Here is a 16,944-nt window from a genome sequence, read left to right as displayed (position 1 = left end):
GCAGATACTTTTTTTTCCCATCCTGTGGGTTGTCTTTTCACCTTTTCAATGGTATCCTTTGAAGTATAAAGGTTTTAAATGTTGATGAAGTCCAGTTTCTCTATTTTCGCTTTGCTTGTGCTGAGTCGTCATTTCTAAGAAACCATCGTCGAATATCCAAGGTCACACAGATTCACACTTGTCTTCTTCTTCTTCTTTGTGGCCTCGTCACGCGGCTTGTGCGACGTTACTTCCCCAACCAGGGATCACACCCGTGCCCCCTGCTCTGAAAGCTCAAAGTCCCAACCAGCGGACGCCAGGGAATTCCCTAGTCTTGTTTACTTCTAAGAGTTTTGTAATTCTAGCTCTTAGATTTAAAACTTTGGACCATTTTGAGGGAATGGTGTATGTGGAACGCGGGGTCAAACAGAAGTCCACCTCCATTCTTCCGCAGGGAAAATGCAGTCGTCCCACCTTTATTTGTCGAGAAAGCTATTGCCCCATTGCACCTTCTTGGCGCCCTTGTCAAAAACCAATCGGCCATAGTGTGCGGGTTTATTTCCGGGCTTTTAGTGCTATTCCGTAGGTCTGACTGTCTGTCCTTATGCCAGTATTACACAGTCTGGATTACTGTGGCCTTGTAGTAAGTTTTGAGGTTAGGAAGTGTGAGTTTTCTAAATTTGTTATTTTTCAAGATTTTTTTTTTTTCCTAGTCTGGGTCCCTTGAATTTCCAAATGAATTCTAGAATGAGTTTGTCCATGAGGCTCTTTGAACCTGTAATTCTGAAGCCATAATTTTTGAAAATTTCAATATCTGAAGTCACTGTGGTCTGTGTCTGCCATAGTTTTAAGAATTTATTGAAATATAATTGACATATACCATCATGCAGGTTTAAGGTGTGCCAGATGCTGGTTGGATACATTTATATATTGCGATGCACGTTCCGCCTTAGCGCCAGTTAGCGCCTCCAGCATTTTCCATGACGATTATTTGCAGCGCCTTCTGTTGCTGCTCATTTTGTCTTATTTCCTTATGTACCCAGTTATCCCTGACTGTGTTCAACTCACTGTATTTGAAAATTTGAAATAATTTGAAATGACTAAGATTATAATTTGAAAATTATCTGTGAAATGACACGAGGCCTAAGACGATGGCGTCTCTGGCTAGATGAGCGCGTCGTTAGTTTCTACCAGCCCCTGGAGACACTGCTAACCCACGGCCGCCGCCACGCAGGTCTTGAGTTTCCTGAGTCATCCTGGTGCTGGGGCTCAAGCCTGGGTTTTCTTCTGGTCCACCTCATTCTGAGGATGTTCTGCTTAAAGATGTGGGGTATCAGGCTCCCCGTCTTGGGCAAAAAGCTAGGTTTCCCTTTTTTTCTTCCTCTTTCCCTGCCTCCCCTGAGGCCGTCACAAGAGCTCAGTTTCAAAGCTGATTCTTCCAGATTGGCAGTTACCTTCAGGGCAAACAGGACCTCCAGACTGGGCTTTCCCCTCTGGATTTTTGCCTTCTGCTAGATTCTTACTTTGGAATTCTTTTCTCTTTCTTTCTTTTTAAAAATTTATTTATTTTTGGCTGTACCACGGGGCATGTGGGGTCTTCATTTCCTGACCAGGGGTTGAACCCAGGCCCCCTGCACTGGGAGCATGGAGTCTTAACCACTCGACCACCAGGGAAGTCCTCGGAATCCTTGTTAATTGTTCGATGGTCTTAAGAAGATGATCTTTTTGAATTGGATCTAGGACTCTGGTTGTCTTCAGAGGAGGGTTGTTCCAAATTACACATCCCAGGAGCCCTCGTGTAGAAGTCTCTGCCCTTCTGCCTCCACTGGCATTTCTCTGCCCTTGCCCAGGCTGTGTTCTGGCGGCTCAGACGGTAAAGAGTCCGCCTGCAACACGGGACACCTGGGTTTGATCCCTGAGTCGGGAAGATCCCCTGGAGGAGGGCCTGGCAACCCACTCCAGTATCCTTGCCTGGAGAAGTCCATGGACAGAGGGGCCTGGCGGGCTACAGTCTGTGGGATTCCAAAGAGTGGGACAGCACTGAGCGACTGAGCACGGCGGCAGGCTGCGTCCAGGTGACAACCCCTCCCGCCTCATCCCGGGCACGCCTACCCTCCACGCCCTACTCGGAATGTGGCCACTGTGGGCTCTCCCAACTCACGGTCCCTTGCTCGCAGGCCTGGTCCCTGGAGTCCACATCCCCACGCCTGTGCTTATTTACCATCAAACATGTGTGTGGTACTCACAGTCTGCCAGGCCCGTTCCAAGCCCGGGGACTCAGCTGTGACCAACACAGAGGCTGCCCCTTACCCTCCAGGAGGGTGATGAGAAGTTGGTAGCAACACAGTGGGATCTGGGTTGGGAGGAGGAAGCAGGAGCCACGGAGTACATTGCAAGGAGATTCAAGCAGGGGAGGCTTCCAAGAGGAAGTGATATTTAAACTGAGGCCTGAAGGATGTGTAGCAATTATCCAGCAAACACGTCTGTGAAGGTGCTGAGCAGAGCCGGTGAATCAGCCTGGAGGTTGGGGTGGGGGTGGGGGGGCAGAGGGAAGCTGGGAGGTGGCCACGGCACCCCGACTGCCTTTATGGGTCCCCTCTTCCCACCTCCCCCCAGAGATGGGCCTATAAAGATGAGAGGCCCCTTGCTTGAGGGAAAGCAAACACCCTTGATCATCAGCGCCACGCAGTCTCTTTCAGGAAAGGTCGCCGTCCTTGGCTCGCCTCAGTCCTGGGCTCCAGCCTCCTCCTCTGCTCCTGCTGGGGGCGGAACGGGAGAAGCCGGATGCAAGGCTGAATGAAGCCACAGAGCCGGCTCCCTCAACCGCGGCTGCCAGGGCGCCCTCTGCTCAGCCCCGAGGCCCTTCCTGCGCCACCTCCGGCTCCGTCCTCCCATCTGTTTGCCTTGGACAGGATCCCCGTGCTCGGGAACCTGAGTGACGGGGTGACGGGGTGACGGGGTGCAGAGGAGGCCTGAGCCTTCAGAGCAGGCTCCAGTGATGCTCTCTGTGCAGCCAGGGGAGCAGCGACTGGACACATACGGGACCCCCAGCCCCTTTCTTGCCCCTACGTCCCCCTTGATGTGGGCCCAAGCCTGGAAGGGAAGGTTGGTTAACCCTCAGGAACCAGGAGCTGAAGGGGCGAAGGGGAGGTCTCTGTCCTGACCGCTGAAGGCTTATTGCAGGGAGCTGGGAAAGTGACCCTACCTGAGGAGGGACTCCTTTATCCCACCCCATCCCATTGTCCAGATGGATAAACTGAGGCTCAGGTCACATGCAAATGAGGGGCAGAGGCAAGAGCTGAACCCAGGTGCCCTGCCTCTTCTCCCATCCCCTCCTCAGACGGCCCCATGATGGGGGGGCCTCAAGGCTCACACTCGGGCTGCGCTGGACGGGACCGCAGGAGTTAACCGAGGAGTTAACCATTCTCCAGCTCCAGAGCCTGAAACTCGGCCTCCTGGGAACAGATGGGGCTGACAGGCCCCATCCCACCCCGTGACATTTCATCAGAGGCTGACACCTTCCTGGCCCACAGCTCCAGGGCCAACCACAAAACGCGCTGAACAAACAGGTCCTGTGCAGCCTCTCTAGGCCTCTGTCAGCGCCTCCCAGGCAAAGAGCCCCAGAAACACAGCTGAACAACACTGGCTACTGCTTGTGGCAACGAGGGTGGGTGCTGAGGGGCGGCTCTGTGAGAAGCAGCTGAGCAGGGCTTGGGGAGGGCTCCGGCTGCTGTTAGGAGCTCGGGGAAGGGCTCGAGGGAGTGGAGTTTCACTCTGGGCTGGATGCATCCGGAAGCGGGGGTGACTGTGTGGCGGGGTGCCCTAATGGTTTTAATCTGGAAGTAAAGAGGGATGAATTGAAGCTCAAGCTGTGATCAGCAAAGAAACAGTCGTCACTCACTCAGCTGGGATGTTTGGTCATTTTTGTGGTTTGGATCACATTCATCTTTTGTCTGCGTTCAGACTTGATTATCGAGTGGTCTTGATTTTTGTCTTGATCCCTCATGGTCCTCGAGGGGCCCTGTCTGATGCTGGTGATCTATGAAACTGCTTCTGCTTAACGGGAGTGCACGGGGGCCCAGGCTGGGGGGTCGGGCCGCTCCCGGCTGTGTGTAGGGGCTGCGTTTCTCTTTCTCAGCGTGGAGCCTGGGAACGCCGGCCACCTCACACAGGAGACCTGTAACTGGATAAATGTCAGCTGTGCCTTGTCTGTGGGCCCCAAGGCCGCAGAGAAGTTCAGCTGAGAGAGAAGCCAAGAGCCTCTGGAGTCAGGCCTGGGTTCAGAATCTACCTCTGTTCAAGCTCTTAGATCACCTTCCTCCTTCCAACTGCATCCACCCACGAGTACTTAGCGAATGCCTACTGTATGCCAGGGAGGGGAGCATCCACCCACGACTACTTAGCGAATGCCTACTGTATGCCAGGGAGGGGAGCCTTGGGCGAGAGCCTTCACCCTCTGGACTCAGTCTCGGTTGAGTCCAGTCACTCAGTCATGGCCGACTCTCTGCGACCCCATGGACTGCAGCATGCCAGGCTTCCTTGTCCATCACCAACTCCTGGAGTTTGCTCAAACTCATGTCCATCGAGTCAGTGATGCCATCCAACCATTTCATCCTCTGTCATGCCCTTCTCTGCCTTCAATCTTTCCCAGCATCGGGGTCTTTTCTAATGAGTCTGCTCTTCACATCAGGGGCCAAAGTGTTGGAGTTTCAGCTTCAGCATTAGTCCTTCCAATGAATATTCAGGACTGATCTCCTTTAGGATGGACTGGTTGGATCTCCTTGCTGTCCAAGGGACTCTCAAGAGTCTTCTCCAACACTACAGTTCAAAAGCATCAATTCTTCAGTGCTCAGCTTTCTTTATAGTCCAACTCTCACATCCATACATGACCACTGGGAAAAAACCATAGCCTTGACTATACGGACCTTTGTTGGCAAAGTAATGTCTCTGCTTTTTAATACGCTGTCTAGGTTGGCCATAGCTTTTCTTCCAAGAACTCAGTTTACCTCTCTAGAAAATGGGAAGAAGGTTGGTCTGTAAGATTAACTACTATCTCCCAGGGTTGCTGTGAGGTTCACTGAAAATCTGTGTGGAGTGTCTCAAGCACGGTCTGGCGCATGCCATCTATTCTTCCCAGGGGCCCCTGCCTCTCCTGACCACCCCGGCCTTGCGGGCCCTCAGTTGGTGGGAAAGAAGGAGAAGAGGCACGTTCCAGGTTTAGCCTGCTCGGGGGAGGGAGTCCCAGGGACCTGAGATGCCAGCTGGTAGCCGAGCAGGTCTGGGGCTCACCAAGCAGGAGGAGGGCCTGGCCCCTGCGGTCTGCGTGCTCAGCTGCTTCCTGGGGCTGGACCATGTGGTAAGCGGGGTGGGAGTGGCGACCCCACATCTCAGGGTTTCCCTGAAGAGAGCCCAGGTGCCCCAGATCTGCCCAGGTACCAGCTCCACCTGGCTGCACCGTGGTCTGGATGCTGCCTGTTCTTGGGCCTAAATCTGTGCCCTATGGGGGCGCCTTCCCTGGCCTTCTGCAGAGCAGTGGTGGCAATCGCTTACCGGGGCCTGGGAGGCTGTGAGGGTGCCGGGTGTGGGGGTGGAAGACGGCATGCCCTGTCCTGCCCTCTCCCGGTTGTGGAGGAGGGTGGTGACAGAGGAGGGCATGAGGCCAGTCCCGGAGGAAGCATGTGTATCTGCCAGAGGTGGCAGAAGGGAAGGCCCATTGCAGGGCCTCAGTGGTGTGGCAGATGGGGCCTCCACAGCTGGGCCCCACTGAGGGTCGTGTGGGGTGTGCACGTGTGGTGATGGGGCTCTGGCACCTGGGGAGGAACCCCTGCACTTCTGTCCGTGTGGTGCCCCCACAGTGGTGGGTGGGTCTCAGGAACAGCCTGGGCTGGGGATTTGAAATAGCTGGGGTCGACGCTCAGAAGAGCGACCTTCTGGCTGTGTGTCCGTGGCCGGGTTGCTCGCCTTCTCTGAACCTCCTTCATTCACTCCACAAGCGTCACTTGAGCTCTTGCCGCGTGGCAGGCATTGGGAAGACAGGGACGGACAAGTGAGAGAGAGTCCAATCCCCCAGGCAGCCACCAGTCTCACCTGAGCATCCCCATTTTTGAAGTGGGGGTGGCAACGCCTGTCTCCCAGATCGTGTGTGCCAAGGGCAGGGCCTTGGGTCTCAGTGGTCCGTGGAGACTGGTTTTCCTCCTCGTCCTGGAAACCTTGGAGCCGCACCCCTCCTTCCAAAGGACACAGCTCTCAGCTGGTGGAGGCAGGGGCCAGGGGCCCCCTTTCAGGTGTGACCCAGCGCCCAGATGGCCCTTGTCCTGCTCCGTGGCCTGGGGAGCCAGTGGCAGAGGCAGGCGGGCCGCAGTGGAGGAGGTGGGGGCCTGGGATCCCGAGAGCCTGGCGCCTTCCCGGCACCAGCGCAGGGAAGACGTGGGCTAGGTGCAGGCCTAGAGCATAGAGAGTCTCTGTGGGCCCCCCGCTCACCCCCAACCCCACCCAGGACGGGTACAGGTGAGGGACGGACAGAACTCCTCTAACGAGTCGGGGCACCCTCTTCTCCCAGGGCGGGGCTCCGGGGAGAGGGCTGGGGAGAGGGCAGCGGAGGCGGCTGCCAGTTTCCCACCGGGCTGCTGTTTACACCCAGGCAGTGAGCTGGCTCTTGGCTTCGCTGCCTGCTCACCTGGCCAGGTGTGTCAGGAGAGGTGGCCGGCAGCTCCATCGGCACCAGCGCTCTGACCCTGCTGGGTCTGGGCCAGGAGTGGTGGCAGCGGAGGAGGACTCTAGGCCCCCGCTTACAACTGAGCGTCTGATTTTTCTCACCGCCTGCTTTCTGACGTGGGCCGACGGCAACTCCTCTGAGTCTAAGGAGCTGCAGATCCTCTTGTGGGGGGAGGCGGGTAGTGCCTCAGGCGCCCTGGGCCGGCAAGGCAATCCCACGGGAGGAGCTGGTGGCCTCTCTTCCGCACCCATGGACTTGGGGTGGGGGGTGCATCTCTACAAGGGCAGCTGCTAGCTGCTGGCCCAGAGGCAGGTGAGCAGGAAACAGGCCGCAGCTCATGCAGGAAAGATGCAAGTGAGGCCCAAGAGAGCCGGAATAGTCAGGGGGGCGCTGGCTCAGCAGAGAGGCTTGCCGTTGCTGACCGGAGCCGTCTCAGGGCCAGCCTTGGACAGCAGTGGGGAGACAGTCCAGCAGACACGGAGGAGGGGCTGGGAGTCCGGTCCCCTCTCCTGACACCAGCTGGAGGGCACGTGGATCCCGTTCCAAACCCACCCACCCACCTGTTCCCTTCCACGTCCCAGGCATAGTCATGGAAAGAACCAGGCTTGGGAGCTGCTTGGTCAGAACTGTGCAGCAAACCTCTTCAACCTCTCTGAGCCTCAGTTTTCCTCTTCTGTATGATGGGCAAAGTGTATCTGCCTCTCAGGGCCCATGTGAGGCCATATGATGTCACACCAGCGGTCAGATTGTTGTTGTTCAGTCGCTCAGTCATGTCCGACTCTTTGTGACCCCATGGACTGCAGCACGCCAAGCCTCCCTGTCCATCACCAACTCCCGGAGTTTACCCAAACTCATGTCCATCGAGTCGGTGATGCCATCCAGCCATCTCATCCTCTGCCATCCCCTTTTCTTGCCCTCCATCTTTCCCAGCATCAGGGTCTTACCGATGAGCCTTCACATCAGCCAGCTGTGCCAGGCAATTTGTATCTGCCACGCATGGTTTAATTTATTCCTCTCGTCAGCTCTCTGAGGCAAGCGTCATTATAGCCCCATTTGACAGTCAAGGAAGCTAGGGCTTAGAGAGTCCAGGGAGACACGCGGTGAGCTGGGAGAAGGGAGGCCCGTGGCCACTCCTGTTGCTCTCAGAGGGCAGAGGAGGGAGGCAGGGGCTTGGGTCGGGGCCTGGACGTGTGGCAGCTGCAGGAGAACAGACCTGCAGTGCGGTCCTGGGCTGCAGCTGGCCCCCTCGGAGGGGTGTCTCACCATCCAGACAGGGGTTTCCTTCCAGCCACCTTCCCGACTTTCATTTTCTGCAGCAAAGGGTCCCAGCTGCACGGCTGGCTCCCTAGTGACACGGACTGGCACCCAGGCCCCCCACCCCCAGCTAAGGTTCTGCTCGCAAGGATGGCCTCGGCTTCTCAGTCCTTGCCCCAGGGGACACCGCCTCCTCCCAGCCCCTCTGCTGTCCAGGCCAGAGCCCTGCCTCCATCCTGTGCACGTTCCCTGCTTCCTTGGGCTTCTGTAGCCCTGGTCTAGGCATCCTCTGTCCGGGGCACTGATGCTGGGGCATCCAGAGAGAGAGGGGGAGGGGTTCTGTTTTGGCCCAGTTCTGACCTCACTTTCCTTTTAGGGGCAAAGAGCAAGGTGCAGGGACTTAAGGCGCCATCAGCACACAGCCTCGGAGGAGGAGCTGGGAGTGGACCCCAGGGAACCCACTCTGGTGCCCCACGTCCACCCCCACTCACTCAGCCTCTGCTAAGCCCCGCCGCCCCTTTTCCAGACCCCCGCTGCCACCCAACCTGCGGCCTCCAGTCTACCCCTTTCAGAAGCCACATCTGGACAATCTCCCGCCCCTCTGCTGAACCATCAGCGGCTCCGCTGCGCTTCCTGGTGACGTGCTGGCTCCTAGCGCCCTCCCAGTGGTGACTGGCCAGGCCACGAGCCAGCTGGGCTTGGTGCCTCCTCCCGGCCCTGCGTCCAGAGTGAGGGGGGCAGCAGTTCCCCATGAGTCGCCAGGAGACCCCTCACATGCTCTGGGTCCCACCTGGGCAGTCCAGCAGGGCCCCGCCCAGGGCTGAGTCCTCCCCCTGGAGACCCCTAGGCCCCTGGAAACCAGAGCTGGTGAGCGGGTGGGCAGCCTGTGAAAAGCTCCCTGCGGCGCAGGCGCGCACCGGCCCTGCTGGACACCCCCGGCCCTCTCCTCCCCAGGCAGGTCCCCTTCCAGGGAGCAACGAGCCGACCAGCTGCCTCCTGGCAGGTAGGCTTGAGGGGCAGGGCGGCGAGGGCTCATTTCCGTGTAACTCCACCTCCCGGTAGGGAGGCCTCCGCCCCAGGGCCCACCCCACGTGCCCGGCCGCCCCCCGCAGGTTGCTTTCCGGCCTGGGCCCGGCTCAGCCTCAGGGCTGCGGGTCACGTAGCCAGGCTCGTTCCTCCTCTCGGGCCGGGCTGCTGAGCACAGCGGTTTCCTGCCGGGAGCACACAATGAGGCCTGCCGCGCGGGACCCACCCGGGGAGGCGTGCCCGCCAGTGCTTAGCGCGGCGACCTGGGACAGGCGACGCCCTCTCCGAGCCTCGGGTGCCCTGGTGAGAAGTGAGGGGTGAGACAAGGTCACGGGAGGCCCCTCTCCCACGATGATAAGAGAAACGCTCCGTGAGCCCCGAGTGTGCGTCCTCACGAACACCGCAGAAGCTGGCGCCCGGCGAGCGCACAGCCACACTGAGCCCCGCTCCGCGGCCCCGCGGCCCCGCTCCCCCTCCGCGGTCCAGCCCCGCTCCGCGGCCGGCACCCTTCCGTGGTCCGGCCTCCCAGAGCTTCTCCTGCTGCTCAGAGGTCTGCGCCCCGCGCCAGCCCCACGCCAGCCCCACGCTCAGCCCGTGTCTCCCCCTCCTCCCCCCAGAAGGCACCCAGCCCAGATGGGTTGAGCACGAGAGGCATGTTGGTCCAGATCCGATCAGAGGGACCTGGCCTGCGGTGACCCGAGTCTGCGGACCCCGGGGGGCAGTGGGACAGAGGGTTAGGGCGACGTTGGAAGCGGAACTGAAAACGGAAGTGAATTGAGGCGGAAGGGAGAAATGAAAGCTGAAAACGGCCGCAGGGGCAGACGGAACCCGCCACCTTGGGACCAAGAACCGTGTGACAAGTCCCCAGCCAGGGGGTTTCCAAGCCTGGGAGCCCAGCATCTTGCAGTTAACTCCTGACCCCCGCCTGTCTTCCCCTCCACAGGACCCTCAGCCTCGACAATCCCTTGTCTCTGGGTTTGGACCCGGCTTTGTGACCCGGAGCCTAGGCCCCAGGGCCTGACCATGAACCAGAGCCTCCCAGTGGCCGGGAGAGGGGATGTGGCCACACTCTCCAGGTGACAGCGCTCCAGGATGGACCCCAGAGCCCCCTGGCCTGACTCTGCCGAGGATCAGGGTCTGCACAGGGGGTTCCTGGGAGATCGGGCCCCAGGGAGGGTCTTCCTCAGAGCAGGGCAGGTGTCTGTGGATGAGGAGACAGCTTTCCGCCTGGACGCTGAGGCTTCCCTGAAGGCAGGGGTCGTAGCTACGGTCCCCACGGCATGTATCCCCCACGGCATGTCTCCCCCTCCTCAGGCTCAGTGTCCAGAGCCTGACAACGCCCCTGCCTCCTCACCAGCCCTCCAGGATTAGAATGGACCCTGGTGATGGTCAGCCATGACCTGCATCCTGTCCCCCGTCAGCCACTCAACTCTAAAGCTCAGGGTCCCCAGAAGGATCAGCCCTGGACGAAGCCCCAGCGATGCATCCTCGCCTCTTGCCTCCGGTCTTCTCCTCCTGACGTGGAGTGTGGCCGCCCTGCTCTCCTGGGCAGATGGCACGCAGGATTCCGGCACTCATGTCTGAGTTTCCTCAGCCGTACGAAGGTCCTTAAAATAACCCCCGCTCCCTAGGTCAGTTGTTGTTTAGTTGGTAAGATGTGTCAGACTCTTTCAATCCCATGGCCTGTAGCCCACCAGGCTCCTCTGTCCATGGGATTCTCCAGGCAAGAGTACTGGAGTGGGTTTCTGTGCCCTCCTCCAAGGGATCTTCCCCATCCAGGAATCGAACCCGTGTCTCCCGCATGAGCAGGCGGATTCTTTACCACTCAGCCACTTGGGAAGCTCCTAAGCTTTTAGGACCAGAAGGACAACATGTATGGGAACCTCCACCCAGGGAGGTGCAGGATCCTGAGGACTTTAATAATTGTTAACAGGATTGACTTGCCGTCCCTCTGCATGCCTGTTCCTTCCCCTCTGCCTCCCTGCACTTTTGACTTCCTTATCTCATGGTTGCCACCGCCTCAGGCATCCAGGCCTGCTGGAAGAGCCCTCGGTCCTCAGACAGACCCTGCCCCAGAGCCACTCGCTCTCACGCCACCACAAGCCTCTCCCCAGATCAGCTTCTGCCTCTCCCAGCAGGCCTTGCTGGGCCTCCTCCGTCGGACGGCCCAGGGCCGAGGTCATCGCGAATCTAGGGAATTGGGACCTGGGTGGTAGGGCCTGTGGGAGGACAGGAGCAGGGTCCTGGGACCTGCATGTTGAACCTGCTTCCCAGTGGGTTCTGCTGCCCACTGTCCTGCCAGCTGGAACAGGAGCGTCTCACCCGTCAGCTGAGTCCTGGGGGCCCCTCTGTCAGCTCTACCCTGACCTGGTTACTGCCACTCCCTGCACTGGGAAGAAACACTCCCAGAGTGTCTGTTTCTCCCCCGACTCACCCCACCTGCTTCTTGGGCCGCAAAGGCAGGAGTGGGCAGGGCAGGGCTGGGCAGGGCTGCAGAGACCAGCTGGGCTGTGTTTGTGTTGGGGGTTTTCCTCTTTAGCTGGTTTTCTAGATAAACAACCTGGGAGGCTGTGGGGCCAAAGCCAGACCCACCCCATTATGGGACTGGAGGGGTCACAGTGGAAGAGGCGGGCACCCCAGAGCCAGGCTGTCTTAAGGAATCCTGCAGCTCTGTGATGCAGAAGCTATTACCCCATTTTACAGAGAAGGAGACTGAGGCTCAGAGAGGCCCAAGGGCATGCCCAGGAGCACACAGCTGGGGAGGGAGCTGGGAGGGGTGACTCAGCAGGGAGCCGAGTCTGGGGCTGCCGCACTGGGCCCCCAGCTGCTCTTTCCTCGACCCTCCTGCCTCCCCACGTCCCTCCTCCCCACTCTGTGCTCCTGCCCGCCTCAGGCAGCCTCTTTCCTCTCCAGGAGGCGGGTCCTCAGCCTGTCCTCACCGCTCTGCTCCTAAGTGGATGCAAACCCCTCGTGGCTTCACCGGTCGAGGTGCAAACTGTCCAGACTGGGTCACAACAGCAACGTGTAAGAGGCTGGCCCAAGTCACGACCTGCTCTCAGGTGTCACCCGCGGCTAGCTCTTTCGTTCTCACAGCAGCTGTGTGAAGCGGGTGCAATTATTACTCCCGTTTTACAGGCGAGGAGCACGAGGCCCGGAGAGGCAACTTGCCTGCGGGTGGCACAGCCAGGATTCAAGTCCAGACAGCCCAGACGCTTCTCTACAGTCTCCGCCTGGCAGTCCAGCCCAGACCGCCGACCTCCTGGTTTCTCCTGGGCCCCCGGCTCGGGGGGTCACTACCCCTGCCCGGCCCTGCCACGCTGCCCATCGCTCGCTTCAAGTGCCCACCGCTGCCCCATCGCGAGGTCGGGGGTCTCTCAGGCCCCTTTCACGCGTCCCCGCTGCGCGGTGCAGGTCCGCGCTCAGACGGACAGGGCGAGTTCGGTCTCCGCTTCCCCACAGCGCCCCCTGCTGGTCACAGCGAACGCTGCCCCGGGACCCCCGGCTCAGGCCAGGCCCCACCGCCCTAGGAACCCTCTGGGTTTATAGAGGCCCTTTCTTCCAGCAAGCTCAAAGCACTTTCCCATCTGTGATCTCCCTGGCCAGGGCCCAGCCTCAGGAGTGTGGGAGGGCTCAGCATTTCTCTGCCCACTTTACAGAGACAGACCAAGGCCTGGAGACATATGGGGCGAGCCCCAGCGTGCTGCTGCAGATCCAGAGAAGAGCTCTTTTCTCCAACCTTCTCAGCTACAGATGAACAAACTGAGGCCCAGAGGGGAACAGGCTTACCCAAGTGATACCTGGGCTAGAGCCCTGGGGTCCTAAATACTGTCCAGGGCTTTCCCACGACATCAAGATCTCTGCCTGCACCTCAGCTAGACTCGGCCAAGTCATTAAACGCAACGAGCCTCTGTTGTCCTGGGTGTAAAACCCACCCCGCTTCTCGCTCTGCCTGCCTCCCAGGGGACAGGGAGATGGGGGACAGTCATGACCGGCTGAGGTCTGGTGAGGTGAGAGAGAAGGCGGTGACCCCTCAGCGCACATTTCAGTAGGACCCCACGCCTGCCGTAGACACAGCACAGGCCAGTGCGTGGATGTGCTGCCCATGTCCTGCCCCCACCGACTGCTCAGAGAATCAAGGGCGGGAGGGAGGAAGTGGTGACTGTCTCACCCTGCGTCTCAACTCCTGACCCTTGCGGTGCCCCTCCTCGCACGTCTCACCATTTGTCAATTTATTTATTCCAGTGACTTGTTCTTATCTGCCTTCTCTGCCAGACTCTAAACCAAGTGTCAGCAAACTTTTTCTGCAAAGGGCCAGGTAGCAAATATTTTTAGCTTTGAGAGCCATGGCATTTCTGCTGCAAGAACACAATTGTGCTGCTGTCAGGCAGGACGGCCATACATAAACAAATGAGCACAGATGTGTTTCCACAAAACTTTATTTTAAAACGATGGCCAAGGGCCAGATTTGGCCCATGGATCATAGTTTGCTGACACCTACTCTTAAACTCCAAGACAGCTGGGACCTGTCTGATTACTCTCAACTGTATACCATTATCTGAGCAGACAGCACATTGCTGATGCTGATTTGATCAATATTTGACGAAGACATGAATAAGGAGGGACACAGGGAAGGTCTCTGCGGCTGAGACTCGAGGGATGGATACAGGGGACCTGAACTAATCGAGGGAAAAGCACAGTCTGTGCAAATGTCCAGAGGCGGGAATAGGGGCAGACTTCGGGACGCGCCTGGAGTCTCCCGCCTGCCCCAGCACGGCCACAGCTCGGGCCCATCTTGTAAGGTTACTGGAAGGATTAGTTAAACAGGACAGGACTGGGAGGGTCTCAGTACAGCAGCTGGCATACGGGAAGGCCTCAGCTGCCATGAGTATCATTGTTGTTGTTATTAACCCAAACATACCCACCTGCCCCCCAAGCCCACACCAACGGCCCCCTGAAATCAGGAGGCTCTCCCACACTGGGGGTGTGCCTCTGATGCCCATGAGAACGGCCCCTGAAACAGCTGAGGACAGCTGTCCTGATGCAGGAGACACCTCACCCGCTGGTGCCCCCTCAGTGCCCCGAGCTGTAACTGATCCTCCTCCATCAGACTGGGGCCGTATTCCCTGTCCCTCCCCCGTCTAGTCCCCCTGGTCGCCTGGAGGGACTCCGACCTGTCATCTCAGTCCAGCTGGAAGCCCCCCCCAATCTCGAGCCTGGAGCTGAGAGTGCAAAACTCTGAGGTCAGCTTGCGGCCTTTCCTCTCACTTCCCTGAAAGGCTGGTCTCCGGGACCCCTAGGCAGGGCCTGACCTCCAGAGGAAGTCCCTGGCACCTGAAGCCTCCAGGTGGAGCAGGCAGTTCCTCCAGCTGCAGGGTTCCAGGCCCAGCTGTGCTCCTAAATGGCCTTGGTTGGCTTCCCAGGCCTCGGTGTCCACATCTGTACAGTGGGAATCAGGACCAGGTAACGTGAGCTCAGGAGTGTTGCTGGCCTAAATGAAGACTGTGTGCAAATCTGGTCAATGCAGCCTTGTATTCTGAGGCATGGAAGGGGGGTAACTTTGTGCTAATAAAAAGGCACCCTGGGACTCCCTGGTGGTCCAGTGGCTGAGACTCTGTGCTCCCAATGCAGGGGGCCTGGGTTCGCTCCCTGGTCAGGGAACTAGATTCCACATGCCACAACTAAGACGTCACATGCTACAACCAAGACCCAGCAGAGCCAAAAAAAAAAAAAAAGGGCAGCCCTTACTAGGGCAGACCCAGCCCGTGCCAGAGCCCAGGGCTTGCTGACCAGAGCACAGGCAGGGTTTCCGTGTCCTTCTGCTTGGCTGGGCCCCCTCGTGCAGAACACACCACGCACAACCTCACGCAGTGGGTGAGTCCGAGTCGCTAAGCTCCCGTACTTTCCAGGTAAATTGGCCTTGGAAGGTTAATGACAGCCGTGAAGAATGAGGCTGTCTCAGGCTGCCCCCTGGTGGTCAGATAGCGCATGACACACACGGCCCGGAGGCGCATCTCAGGGGGGCCTTAACCCGCCTTTGTCCCTGCAGGGGCCTCCTCCCGCCGGCAGAGTCAGGGTACCAGCCTCGGAGCCCTGAGAAACGGGTCCTGTCATGGAGCAGCTACTGTAGGCCAGGCCTGGGCCGGGCACTTTAGAGATGAGCTCAGTGAACCGCGCTCACTCACTGGGCCAGGGCCGGCCTCACCCGAGTATCACCGGCGCCCACCGCAGCAGCTCCTCTGCCACCTGGGAGCCCGGTGCGGACTTACCCTTTTCCGTCTTCCGGCCCCACCCAGTCATGAGGGAGGAGGCGGAGCTCTCACTAGGCACCCCACTCTGGCTGGAAGCCGCCTGCCCGACGCTGGATTGCAGAGCAGGCACCGTCTGAGGTCAGCTGTGGGCTTTTTGCCCAGGCGTCTCAGAAAGGCCCCCAGCCCTGGTCCTCAGGACGCCTGGGTCAGGCTGGGCCTCCAGAGAGACAAGGAGCTGTACTGGGGGCCTCATCCGGGCCTCGACACCCCCAGCCCGCGCCCCAGGGGTGACTGGAAGGGAGGCTGGCTTGCAGACGGAGAAGGAGGATGGGGCTTCCCAAGGCCCTCTGGATGAAGACGAGATCCCGGCACCTGGGGATCCGGGCCCACGGCCTGGCCAGCTCTGCCACCCCACCAGCTCACCCTCTGCGCGCCAGCCACACAGGCCTGGCAGGGAGGGCACGGTGCAGGGCAAGGGGAGCCACACGCGGAAATAGCTAGGTCAGGGAGGCCAGTGGCGCACAGCCGTTGCAGCTGAGCGTGGCGGGAGAAGAGCTGGAAGGCCAGCTCGCAGAAGAAGAAACAGACTCGTCCTGCTGAGAGTCGGACCCTTCCTCCCTTCTCCACACCATTGCCCATGCCGGTCTCTGCCAGGCCGGGTCCCACACACCTTCCATCTGTGCACTTATCACTGTCACCTCCGCTGGACGCTCCATCCACCTGAGAGGCCATATCAAGTCCTCCTCTTCCACCCTCTCAAGAGCTCTTGTCTAGAACCTTCCAGGGCGGTGGGTCTCAATTTGCCTGGGCCGTTATCAGGTTAATGCCAACCTCCCCCACCAATCTGTTCTCCCTCCCCAGGGAATGTGTCTCTATCACCACCCCACAGCTCCGGGTACATAGTAGGTCTCTGGGAGTATCTGCAGGATGAAGGAGAGTGAAATCAGACAGCCCTGGCTGCAACCGCTTTCTGGATGTGTGGCCTCGGAGAAGTCTCAGGTTCTGTCCTCTTTCCGCTTATCCAGCTCTGTCTTTCCTGAGAAAACCGGTGTTGAGGACATGTCTGAGGCTGGGAGGTGGGCACCTCCAGTCTGAAGTCTCATCCTCCCCCACTGGACCCTGGGTGTCAGAGATGCCAGTCCCTGTGGGCCCGTCAGCACCCTGCCTCCGAGTCTTTGTGGACATGGAGCCCTCCTTCATCTCTGCATGCCAACATCCCTCTTAACCTTCAAACTTCCACTGCGGGCTCACCCTTGCCTTGACACCGTCCTCCTGACCCTTGGCAGAAGCAGCTCTCCCCCGACCACCCCTCGCTGGCGTGGGGTGCCCCTTACTTATGCACGTGGCTCCCCCGCACTGCGCCGTTCCCCCTCCTGGGACTGGGCGGGGACTGAGTCCGACTCATCCCTAACCTCCCGTTGGTTGACCTCTCTCCCACCAAACGCCGCAGTGTCTCCTCTCCATGCTCCAGCGCCCGCCCAGGGCCAGGCACTGAGCATGGTGGATGTTCACTGTCCACCAGGAGCAGCGGGGCAGGCCACGCAGAGGGGTGCTGGCTGGACCCCCCACACCATGTCGGGAGAGCACAGCTGGCATGCTCCTCTGGCCCCTCTCCCACCAGGAGCCCCCTCCCCCATGCACGGCTGGGGGTGGGGGGTGGAAAGTCACCAGGCAGATGGGCTCTGGGCTGAGCCGGAAAAGGACAGCCTGCCCCGGGGGAAG

Source organism: Bos mutus, chromosome 2, assembly GCF_027580195.1.
Source record: "Bos mutus isolate GX-2022 chromosome 2, NWIPB_WYAK_1.1, whole genome shotgun sequence".
Lineage (NCBI taxonomy): Eukaryota > Metazoa > Chordata > Mammalia > Artiodactyla > Bovidae > Bos > Bos mutus.
The sequence above is the reverse complement of the archived record's forward strand: the minus strand, read 5'-3'. Positions refer to the sequence as shown.